The following is a 12,221-nucleotide window of genomic DNA, read 5'->3' as shown; positions in this document are numbered from 1 at the left end:
CACTGATTCACTCTTCCTTCAAGGATTACGGCCAGCTTGATGAACTCCACCAGCATTTTCTGACGAAACGGCTCAGCTGCATGCAAAAACAAACAAATGAAGTTAAAGCAGCGTAATGCCAGTTCACGCACTGTATTCACGATAATGTTGTCCTTTTTGGAAAGCAATATTACACCATATTTTCGACACGATTGATATTAAAATAATTTTTTTGCTGTGCACTAATAATCAACACACAATTCTAGACGAACCTGAGCTCTCAGTAGGGATAAGCAGGCTTCCCAAGCAACACAGAAAACATCTTCAATTTTTGATTTTTTTTTTTATTTACGTTGCCCATATATCCCTTAAATGGTACAAGAAATACATCGTGATATGAAACTGTTTCAAGTTTGTTGCTTGATTTACTTTAGGTCTCAATAATGGAACTGAACTGTTTCAATATACTGCTTGGATGACTTCTCAAATCATGCATAAAATGGGAGGAGCAAGCATGTTACACTCAAATTGGCATGAAGTTATATGCTACGTGATATTGTATGAAACACTTGAGCAACAAACCTAACTTGCGTTGTATTTGTTGCATAAAAGTTCCATAAAACATTATAGGGGGAGGTAGCTCATCGATTCTTCCGGTTCGCCTCCTAGCATCGTGCTATAAGGTACCAGGCGATAACCAGGATAGTTGATCGATAGCTCGATGACGTCATTTCGTTGGCGTCTGCAATGGGAAATTCTCATAGCAGGCGTTGACGATGGGACGTTGTCGAGTTGTTGAATAGCAACTATCGTGGTAACTCACCGATTACCTGTCGATCTGCCAAATTTGGAAAGACGTCTGCATTGAATTGTTTCATATAATAATATTCCGCCCACTATATCACAAGAAATTGCGAGTAGCTGAGTGGAAAGGAGATAAGTTAAGCATTGGGTACAGGACCAAGTCTCCCCTAGGTGGTGCAAGAAGATGAGCGCAATAGAATCATCAAGTTGCCATAAGGCACGGAATGAGACTATTGCATGGCTGGGTAGTCAAAGTCTTCCATACGTTAGTCATTTCAGGTGGATTAGAACAGGTTTGGGTTTAGGGTGGGCGTTGGCCAGATTTGGATTTTTCAGAAATAATCCTAAATAGGACCTAGATTATTTAATACACTAGTAACCTCAACTTCTAAAATAGTAGTAGTTACAGTGCCGCATTATCTAACTACCACTGCCTGCAACTAATGTTGGAGGGGTCAGCAGGGCTGATTACGGATCAAAACTAACATAACTCTAACACTGAAATAAGCCCGAAACTAACGCTCATTCATTGCACTTTGAGTCATAAAGTAGTTTTATTTATTTTCCTACTAATCTATCTACACACTTAGTTTTTTCTACCGAACTCGGCTGTGCGGGTCTCTGCGGGGAGGGGGTTTCGCTGAGATCTCGGCGGGAGTGACATTTGATTGCCGAGTCTCGGATAATGCCTTTTCTAATAATCTGCCTACGTTTCTTTTATTTGTTATCTACTTCATCCCTTTTTTATTTGTCTGCTCTTCTTTCCTATTCTCTTCTTTTGTTTTGTTTGTTTACATATAACTAATACTAATACCTCCTTGCTTTCTCTCTAATTTGTCTACTATGTCCCACCATCACGATGAGAGATGAGCTACCGTACATGGTACACGCTCATATACACTCCCAAAATAGTATGCCGCAAGTAAGTATATCACAGAGGCAACTAAAGATCCAGAAACGAAAACCGATAACGCTGAAGATAATGAGCTGTGGTGATTTATATGACTAAATAGTATTATTTATTTATACTAACCTAAACACAACGTGGGGTGACCCAAATCCAAACGATCACTAACCAAAATAATAGACTTATATTTTTTCAGCAGCACTACACCAGCCAGCAAAGTTCAACAATCCATCGTTGCTTATGCCTTTGTTGTCGTTTAGAACCAGTTTTGCGAGGTAGGCGACGATTGTGCGTATTTCTCGCGTAACTTTTGAAAAGAGCCTATTTATAGCCTGAACAATACGTAAAGAGCAAATTGAAACATTGTACGTCGCGTGAAAGTGGAACTTAATGAGGGCCTAAGTACTTTTTCGTAGTTTTTAGTTTTCGGATTTGAAAGATCGTCGGTTACAGTGTCCTGCTTACTGAGCAGAAAAACGCGGTCCCAGGTCCTTACATATCAAAGAGATTTATGGTAAAATCGCTTGTGTATCGTGTATTTTGCGAAACTCGTTGTTGTCGTTGGTTCCGGGTTTGAATGGATACAAAAATTTGAGCAACGGTATTATGTGATATGAGGGGCTCGGTGGCCTTAGAGCAACCGATTTTGCTTACTGAGCGGAGCATCATGAGTCTAATCTCAGGCCCATCCACATTCAAGATTCGTCAATCGTTTTATTTGTTAATATGACTACATGGTAATAACAGCGACTCGGTGATTAAAAAGGTGCTCGTCTGCCTAGTGGCAAACGTTTTTGCTTACTGAGCAGAAGACCGTGGGTTTAGTCCCAAGCTCCTTCGCGTTATATGATCGTTAGGACATCAATTCAGCTTATCGTTTACCAAAACGAACCCTGCTGCAAACCCAACCCTCTTATCCAACATCCCAGTGATTCCTCGTGGAAGTGCAGAGGTGTTCTCGGCTTCCATCAAAGCGAGTGTCATGTATTGCCTAATTTAAGATCACCAGTTTTTACACATTGAGGATGATTGCTAGTCCCAAGCATCGTCTATTGGTTCTCTGTGTAATTACAGCTGATCTGGCAATAACAGAGTAGCAACCGTGGGCGGTCAATCAAGCTCAAGCTCAAGCTCATAAAAGTTCCATAAAACATTATATTTCTTGAAACTTGGGTGCAATGATATGTTTTTTGTATCTGTTGAGCAACTTTTTAGAAATGTTCCTAAAAAGTTTACGAACCAAGATGTGTTGATGAACCTATTTGCAATCTTGTTCCAATTAAGCGTTATGAATCTATAAGTTTTCAAATATTTCATGTAATTGTGATGTTGTAAAACACTTTTGGACTACATTGGCAAAAGTGGAGAAATCGTAATGCATGTGCTAACATCTGCATAGTAAATAAATCTAACAAATAACCCAGGTGAGGAAGACTACGACGAGGACGATAGGATTACGGACGACGGAGGACGATGGTGACTAACGACGATGCGAACTTAGACAAAAATGATAGCCACAGAAGCAAAGTCGAAATTTATTTGAGCCCCAATAATAAAGAATCTTTTCAATCCGGGTCTGAGTGACATAGTTTCAACCCCTCCAGTTCCTATGCAAAATACCAGCGTCTCCGTTGGGCATTCCGAATAGATCCCCGATTGCAGCTATAAGATTTGCACCAGCAGAAATGCGGCAGGTCCCCCGCTAGCAGCATCCTAATCAGCGGAAAAGTTGAACGCAGGCGGAGATGATGTTACAGCGGCTCCGACAATTTTTCCGCCAACAACGGCTGGCGTGGCCATAGTCAGTTGAGAGGGTGTTCCAAAGCGCCAAAAAGAACGGTGAGAATCTTGAGACGACGTTGGATCGATTGCTGCTGGAGCTGTTGTAAATTTTGATGCCGATTTCGAGCTGATACCAGAACTATTGGCTCCTAATGCCAAAACGATGCCGCTACAACTCGATGCCGCATTACTACTGTCAAGTGACGTTTAAAGCACGCACATACTCAACTTATTCTATGCTTGTTCAAACTACGCATTTGCTACTTATTTTCAACATTACTGGAACATGGATATCATCGATAATATCCAATGGTGCAGATATGTTAACAAACCGTTGCAGTGTTGTTGCCTTTTAATGAGAATATTTAATTTCCACTCATCTGTAACGTAAAAAGTACTTGATGTTAACCTTTCATGATGTCTTGAAAAATAGCTACATTGTTGTAACGTACTATTTAACATTTTTGCAACAGTTCAGTGAGTTGGATTATATCTGGATGAAACGTACACTACCGGCCAAACTTATGTTGCTATAATGTTGAATGTTAATGTGTGGAATATTTATGAACATAAATATTCCAAACATTGAAATAATAAATCAATTAAGAATTATGCACTAGACAATGATTATATGAGAGCGTTATGATTTGTTATAGGTGCAGGATATTAAAGAACTCAAAGAAGTCAACTCTATTTGCTTATGGTATAATGTTGTTCAAATGAAGGCTTTGATTTGTACTTTATAGGAATTTCGATTCAAAGCTTTGCATTATAAGCACACGCTATTTTTTCAAGATGAGTGAGTGATGGCTTGAAATCTTGAGGTTTGTGTAATCGACAGATTTACACTTCCACAGCTGGTGTCACTCAGTCTGATCAAAAATTATAAATTTAGTTTATGTAAAGCTACTATATTTGGTCAGCCAGAGCGGTATAAACTAGAAGTTTGAATCCTGGAGGTTTGAAGTTACACTAATTATTGGATAGTGTGTGCACCTGTTTGTTATATTATGATCGATCAAAGGGTCAAAAATCATGCATTTGTGTAGTAACCGGAAGTTGATGCTACACAGCAGATAGCTGGTATCTTTATTTGGAATTAAATTGTTGTTTCATATTTCTGGCAGTCATACGAGTCCTTCGAAATCCGAATTTTAAGGTAGGTGTACTGGCTCACCCACCGTAGGTCCATAAAATACTTCTTCAAATTCGATTTTCACAAGGGACTGGTACGCCAACATCTTTTCGCAGGCAGCATAAAAAAGTTAAAACGAATCAATCAAAGCTAGGCGCGGTTATGCTCCCTATTGTTAATAGTAGATAGAAAGATGCCACTTCCCTGGTTTTTCAGCAGTTTTGCGTTCAATATGCTTCCAATCAGCTCAAAATGAAAATTAAAATGAAATTTTGGTCCTGAATAAAAAAAGCTTAATTGAAAAGCTGGTTTAAAAAAAAGCTACACAAGCACTTTAGCCCTTATGTATTGCTTGGAAAGTATTTATTTTAAATTTGATGTGTTGATTAGAATTTAGGTTTCTGGCTTATGGTTGGAATAGAGTGCTGGTAGGTTTTTTTGGGCACCCACTGATATAACGACGGTGTGGTTTCTACCAGCCTGTCAGAACATCTTTTCGGTGATCGTCTCACAACAGTGAGAACCTCACATTAGAGCGCCGAAAAAGCACCTGGGCACATTATGTAGAGTGAGCACTGACCATCCCATTGATGATTAAATTTGTTTTGATCATAATTTTAAGTTTTAAGAACGCATCTTCTTGCTAAAGTCTAACCGATCGGAATCGAATGAAACCAAAAATTAATCACAGACACAAACACACCCACATCTAGAGAGAAATACTATTGTACTGAAAATTCTGACCCGCAATGTACATAATCAGTATGCTGTTGGTAAGACTGACAGCCATATGCAATCCTCCGGAAATAAATATAATGAATTTATTTTTCAATTTATTCATGTTTCACACCATATTAACATAACAATATGAAATACTTATTACAGCTGATTTTTTTTAATAGTATGAATTCAATTGGTTTTGCGAAAATTACTTTTTTTATTTTAACACTACAGATTTGCGACATCAATTTTTTTAATTTTCAGAAGGCGCGTATATTTATTCGAAGTAAATTGTTTCGTTTCACCATAAAACTTGAAGCGTTTGAAAAAAACGGAATAGACATCAATTCTTTGAAGTCATTAATTTCATATGTTTATTCTAATTACTTTTTTCTACGATTGTCATCTACGATTTTTCAGTCCAAATAAAAGCATCACTATTTTTTCCCGCAACCACACCAAAATATCCAATACATATATATGGTTAACTAAAATGTCGTTCATATGTATTCAAAAACATCACTGTACTGTTTAAATGATGTCAGTTAAACATTACAGTTAAGTCAGTGTTGCTTGGGAATTGCTTCTACTCACTTGCTATAAAAACATGATTTTCTGAATTTTGAAATCATTAGATGTTATAATCATATTTTGTACTTGTTAGATACAAGCAGAGGGTGAAAGGCAAGTGTTTGACACATGAAACCTGTCAAATTTTCTTTCAGATAGTCACAATCAGCGATTTTACGACTCATAAGATCGCTGATTGTAACACTCTGGTAGCGAAATTGACAGGTTTTATGAGTCAAACACTTGCCTTTCAACTTCTTCTTGTATCTAACAAGTACAAAATATCATTATAACATCTAATGATTTCAACATTCAGGAAATCATTTTTTTATAGCAAGTGAGTGGAAGCAATCCCGGATAAGTTTCACAACAATCTGAAAAAGTCAGCTGCAGCTTTGCATGTGGTCCAAGTTCACGATTGCAGGAACAAAAATCACGATTATGGGTTCATGATATCACGAAATAATGATTTTATTTTGTATTTTGCTTAGCGTTACGAAATTGCTAGTTGCACTGAACAGGCGTGAACTATGTTCACGGATTTGAGATTAAGTTCATGGAAATTTGGTTTACTCGATCACGTTTATGGGAACTAAGTCATGAATTGAAAGAAAAAAAACTAGTAGTTCAGCTTATCGTGATGTTTTGTTCACGAAAATCGTTTTTTTTTTGCGTGTACGTTTTTTCACGACGCACGTTTTCTTTCGTTTCACTCTATTTGTCTGTCACATATTTGTCTGTCACCAATTAAAACTATTTATTATCACATAAGTTTAAGCCAAAACGAGCGAAAAAATATGACAGTGAAAAAACAAACACGTTCCCTCGTGGCCAGAGCCTGCTTCGATCTCTGAATTGATTCTTCTGATCGAGGCATTTTTTTCCTTGATTTGTTTTCCGTGGGTCTTGTTTTCTGTGCTGAGCACCAATGCTACCGACGCCAGGAAGACAGCTCCCACATTTGGACCCTACCTATCGACCCATCACAACTCATGAACCGGGGACCAACGGGGGTTTACTTCCCTTCCGAAAGAAGCCGTGATCAGAGATGTTATGCCTCAGAACATCCCGGCGGCGCCGACTGGGATTGAACCCAGGCCTGCTGGGGTGAGAGGTAATCCCGCTTACAACTATTTGATCGAGGCATTAAACTGATAAAAATGTATGCATAATAAATTACCATAGACATAGCAAAACATAAAACATGGACTAGTTCTCATTCTAATTTTTTATTCCGCTGACAATTGTGTGTTTATGCTTTAGTGTAGGTAATAGGAAAATTGCCCTAAAGTGAAAATAAAAGTTATGTTTTTTAAGCATCTTAAGTTTTATTTTTTGAATGTATGATCATAATTTTTAAAAATCTGTGATCTATGTATACTGATAAAGGCTTTGAAAAATCTGTAGAAACACAGATTAATCTGAAGTTTTGGCAACCCTGCAGCCAATACCGCAGGGTGGTATGGATGGAAGTTTCTGTACAAGACGCTAACGACCATTGCGTTACAATTGGTACGCATTGTCCAGCTGTGTACCTGCAATGGTTTTCGATTTCATCTTGAGATGACTCCAAATCCACAGCCTTGCTAAAAACAGATAGCCAACTCTGCTAGCTAATCAATCCTGAATTGTTTGAAATTCATCTAGGCCATTAGGGTCACTTCCAACATAAACAAAGCATTCTCGTCTATAGTTCCCTTTATCAAATTAACTCTATCATCCAGCAAAATCGAGATTCCATCTCGAGTTCCCTGCTCTAGTTGTAAGGTGTATCCTACCGGCGATTTTTCCCTCTTCCAAAATTTACAGAATACAAGGATTCCACCGGATTTGCGAAACGATGGCAACTCGTTTCGATTACCAATGCCACGTAAGAAAGTTGTAGCTCCACCCGCCCCCTGTTCGGCCCACACATGTTGCCACCGCCGCACATTACCATCATCGGCAAACGTCATCATCTTCAGCAGGCCCGGTGATGTCTGACTGGCGGCTGGCTGTCTCTCGAATCAACTCGCCGTCTTTTGTGCTTCCCATCTATTGAATCTTGTACCTACACCGCGACCGGTTACCATAGTAAACATATCTATCCAGCCAATATCCCTTTCGCCAGGCAATGAGACACGGCACATCTGAGCGCTCTTCAGAGGGCCATGGTCGCCAGGATGAATTCGTTTGATTGGAATTGGCATTCGGTTTTTATGTTTCTTATAACATTGGGATTTTGTTGGGCGATATTATGGCGAAGATAGCTAACTTGGCGACCCCTTCTCTCTCGTACACATCTGACCCATACCTCCTCGCCAAGCATTCACCGTATGGATGCTTCGCCTGAATGGACAGTGAGCATATAAATATATATCAAAAGATAAGTACGTGGATTTATTTTTATTATCCCTGGCGTATTTTTCTTCGATTTTTTCCCTCCTGCATACAGTAGCAAAGTCCACCGGTTGTGATTTCCCCTGATGGTGTTACCGCGCCGACGACCGTGCTCATCGGTTTCTTATAACCAAATGTCGTCGTGGAAGTATGGTGGTTGATCCCCTGGCGATACTCGCCACTGCCAAATGCGATGACAACCGGTCCGCCTTCCTTCCGGCAACGATGAGGGGGAGGAATGGAATGGAACCACGGCACGGGTGTTCGATTTCAAAGCGGTAATTTCCAATTCGTGATTGGGTTGCTGACTCGGTCGCTCTCCAGTCAGTCAGCCCCGGAGTTACGGAGTCCTTTTTTATGAAGTTAATATATTTGGGGATTTGGTTTTATCATTCTAATTCAGGCGAGGCTTTTCTTTGGTATTCCTCTTCATGTGGTCGCGCAGAAATGTGTCGCTAGCGTGAAAGTTGTTACAATGAGAGTATGCGGGAAAATGAGGATTCTGCAGCCGATGAAGACAAGTTCGGTACAGGCGAACGTATTAGTTTTCAAATATTGGTGGTCAAACATTTGTCTTTTTGAATAGCTTTGCAGCCCATAACAAGCTAAACAAATAAGGGTGATTTACATAGGAGAGGTGTATAAGGACACTACTGTATGCGCCATATAAAATGTAAAAATTTCATACAAAATGTGTGATGAGTTCGGCACTTGTTTTATGGTGCTTACTATAGTGCTAGCCCATAACTCTAATAATTATCCAATGCCAATGCAATCGAAATCAGAATCATGTAGTAAAAGTCTAGCACAAGACCGAATTGCTAAATTGTAAGTTCACCCGACCAAGGGTTTCGTCTATCTGGCAGTTTAATCTTTCGATATTTACTAACCGAAATCCTTTCTTCTAACTCAAACAAATCCAATTATAATTTATTATGCTAGCAACGTTGATGATAACGCACCGGCTACCATCTCTGGCTTGCTCCCGTATTCAATGATGCTCACCGATTTCACTTCCTTTCTCGCTTGCTCACTCATTTTTCCTGAAGGCAAACATTAGTACTTTGGCTTACCGGCAGGCTATCGCAACCAACGAACGGTAGGCAACTGAGCAATGATACATCTTTGGGTGCCACCTTTCGGCTTGGTGGCTATTAATCTATCTATTCCGGTGTGATACGATTCCTCTCAAAAAGCTTCCGCTCATCCCCCTTTTATCCTGCGAAAGACAACCATCGCGCCAGGATGAGGAGGGTAAATCATGGCCGGTATCCGAAATCACTTCCAACCTTTTCAAAGTCAGCAAACTTTTTCACTCCCACCAACTGACTCAGGCACACCACTGTACGTAGCGGTAAACGTCACCACATCACAAAACCACTCACACACAGACGAGTGCAGGTAGCTACCGGTTAGGAGAAACTTAATTGAATAAAATTAATAATAATAAATTTATTCGTGACTAAACTAACTTGACCGTACTTTAAATTTATCATCGTATTAAGAAATCTTGTGGCATCTTGGACTCCCTACCTTGCAGCATAGGTGAAGGTGACTCTGTGTCCGTTTTGGTGGTTAGTGATTTGGCTCGGAATGAAGATCTAGATGCGATATGATGCTAAGGTTACAGCGAGGCAGACAGTCTATTTAGGAAGCAGAACTATTGCAAGTTTGATTTCGGAATCTTTAGACACATAAAATGTCAATGGATCACATATAAAATTCGAGTCGATTTTAGAGCATGAGCATGAGCATAATTGACAGCCCGAGGATGCAACTCCGTTATTGCCGGATCAGCTGTAATTACACAGAGAAGTTGAAGGGACTAGCAATAATCTTCAATGTATGAATACTGGTGATCTAAAACTAGGCAATACCAGCGCCGGCCACGTCCGAATGCTGATCAAGAAAAGAATGGTAAAGAATATGTTGACGTAATACTCGCTTTAATGAAAGCCGAGAACACCTCTGTACTTCCACGAGAAACCACTGGGTTGTTGGATAAAAGGGTTGGGATTGTAGCTGGATTCGTTTTGGTAAACGATATGCTGAATTGTGTCCTAACGATTCAATATCGCGAAGGAGCTTGGGTTTTAACCCACGGTCTTCTACTCAGCAAGCAAAATCGGTCGCCACTAGGCCACCAAACTCGTTATATCACAAAACAATAAAGATCACGTTTCCGTTCAACTTGTTGTTATAAGGATTCGTTCCCGGCGACGACCTCACCGACGACGACAACAACTGCGGTTGGGAAGGATTTGATGTGGATTTCCGATCATCAGGTTTTTTCGAGAACTCAAATATGCGTTCTCTTACGTACCCGGCCCTCCAACCGAATTTCGTTACGCTTTACATCATATTATGAAAGAAAGTCGATTTAAAGTATAACTCTATAACGTGAAGGAGCTTGGAATTGAACCCACGATTTTCTGCTTGGCAAGCAAAATCGATTGCGACAAGGCCACCTAGATCCTTATTTCACAAAACAATTACGACCAAGTTTCTTTACAACGTTACTACGATACCAGCTACTCTTGAGAAGGATTTTTTCTAGATTTCCGATCAACGCGTTTTTCCTTAAATTCGAACATTATTTCTTTAAGTACTCAATACGCTTTTCTCATATTAAAAATAATTCTGATTCAAACTCTAAAATGTGAAGGAACTTGAGATTTAACCAAAAAAAATTTGCTAAGTAAACAAAATCGGTCGCCACTAGCTCCTTATATCACACAAAAATACGAGCAAGTTTCCATTCAACTTGCTAGTAGTAGATTTTGATCCCGGTGGCGACCAGACAGACGACAACAAAAAATGCTCTTGAGAAAGTTTTTTTTATGATTATTTATTTGGAGGGAAAAGCCCACACTGGTGGGCGTACAACCTCATCATTTCAGTACCAACAGATGACATGGAATCCTACAGATACATTTGCTTAATACACATTAACTTAACTTAATTACACGCTAACTTCCGCTTATTCACCAGGTGAGTCGATCGTACTCACTTTCGTCCGATGTATCGTGTTGCCAAAAATTGAGTAAACGAGAAACGTCAAACTGAGTAAAAGCCACTCAGTCAGCAAAATCCTGGACTTGGAAAAAATGCCAGTCATGTCGGAGGAAACCTCATCGAAAATGTTACTTAAAACCGGCTGAAATTCCTTCAGATAAGTACGAATTGCTTAGGGAAACGGTGTTGAACCATTTTCTGCTCCGGTAGAATGAATCCGGAGCAGGCAATTTCCATTCCCTTGAATGAAAATCAAAACAAAAACCCTCCCCGCAACTGAAAATATCAGCGAGTGGATTTAACTCAGTCTACGTGAGAACGTCGTTTACTCAGAAGTGAGTCAACATAAGGCTACTCAATTTTAAATAGCCCTACTTGCCGCTGAGAGAGTACATTCGACTCAATATTGAGTTGACCAGAACAAGCGTGTATAAAACAGATTCTTAAGCCTAACACGGGAGATATTAAAATCAAAGCAGTTATAACATTTGTTGAAACACTTGCACATGCTAGTTGAAGGCTCATTAGCGCCGAGATTTGGGCGAGAAGCCGGGGTATTGAAAAAATAATAAGAACGTAAATTTACGCGTTTTATATTGACATTCAACTGCTGCAGAAGTGAACCGCAATTAATGTCCGATCGTAGGAGATCAGCGAAGATGGTAGCCTTAGAGACGCCTCGGCGAACACTAATTAATTGTAGGGACATCAAATTACAGCGACTTTCATAACTAGGGAGATTGAAAGGATCACTCCAGGGTAGCCAACGAAGGGCAAAACGTACAAATCTTCACTGAATGACCTCACTACGATTCACCCCGTTGCTGTAAAAAGGAGCCCATACTACGGAACAGTCCCAATTAACATTTTCTGCTACATAAGCCAACTTTTCCAGCGTTGTGCTGTAAAGTAGCTGAAACAAAGCTGCAG

The sequence above is a fragment of the Ochlerotatus camptorhynchus genome, unplaced genomic scaffold (genome assembly GCF_037179485.1).
Source record: "Ochlerotatus camptorhynchus isolate MF236.1 unplaced genomic scaffold, CSIRO-AGI_Acam_v1.1 ptg000282l, whole genome shotgun sequence".
NCBI classification, from domain to species: Eukaryota; Metazoa; Arthropoda; class Insecta; order Diptera; family Culicidae; genus Ochlerotatus; species Ochlerotatus camptorhynchus.
This window is presented reverse-complemented; position numbering follows the sequence as displayed.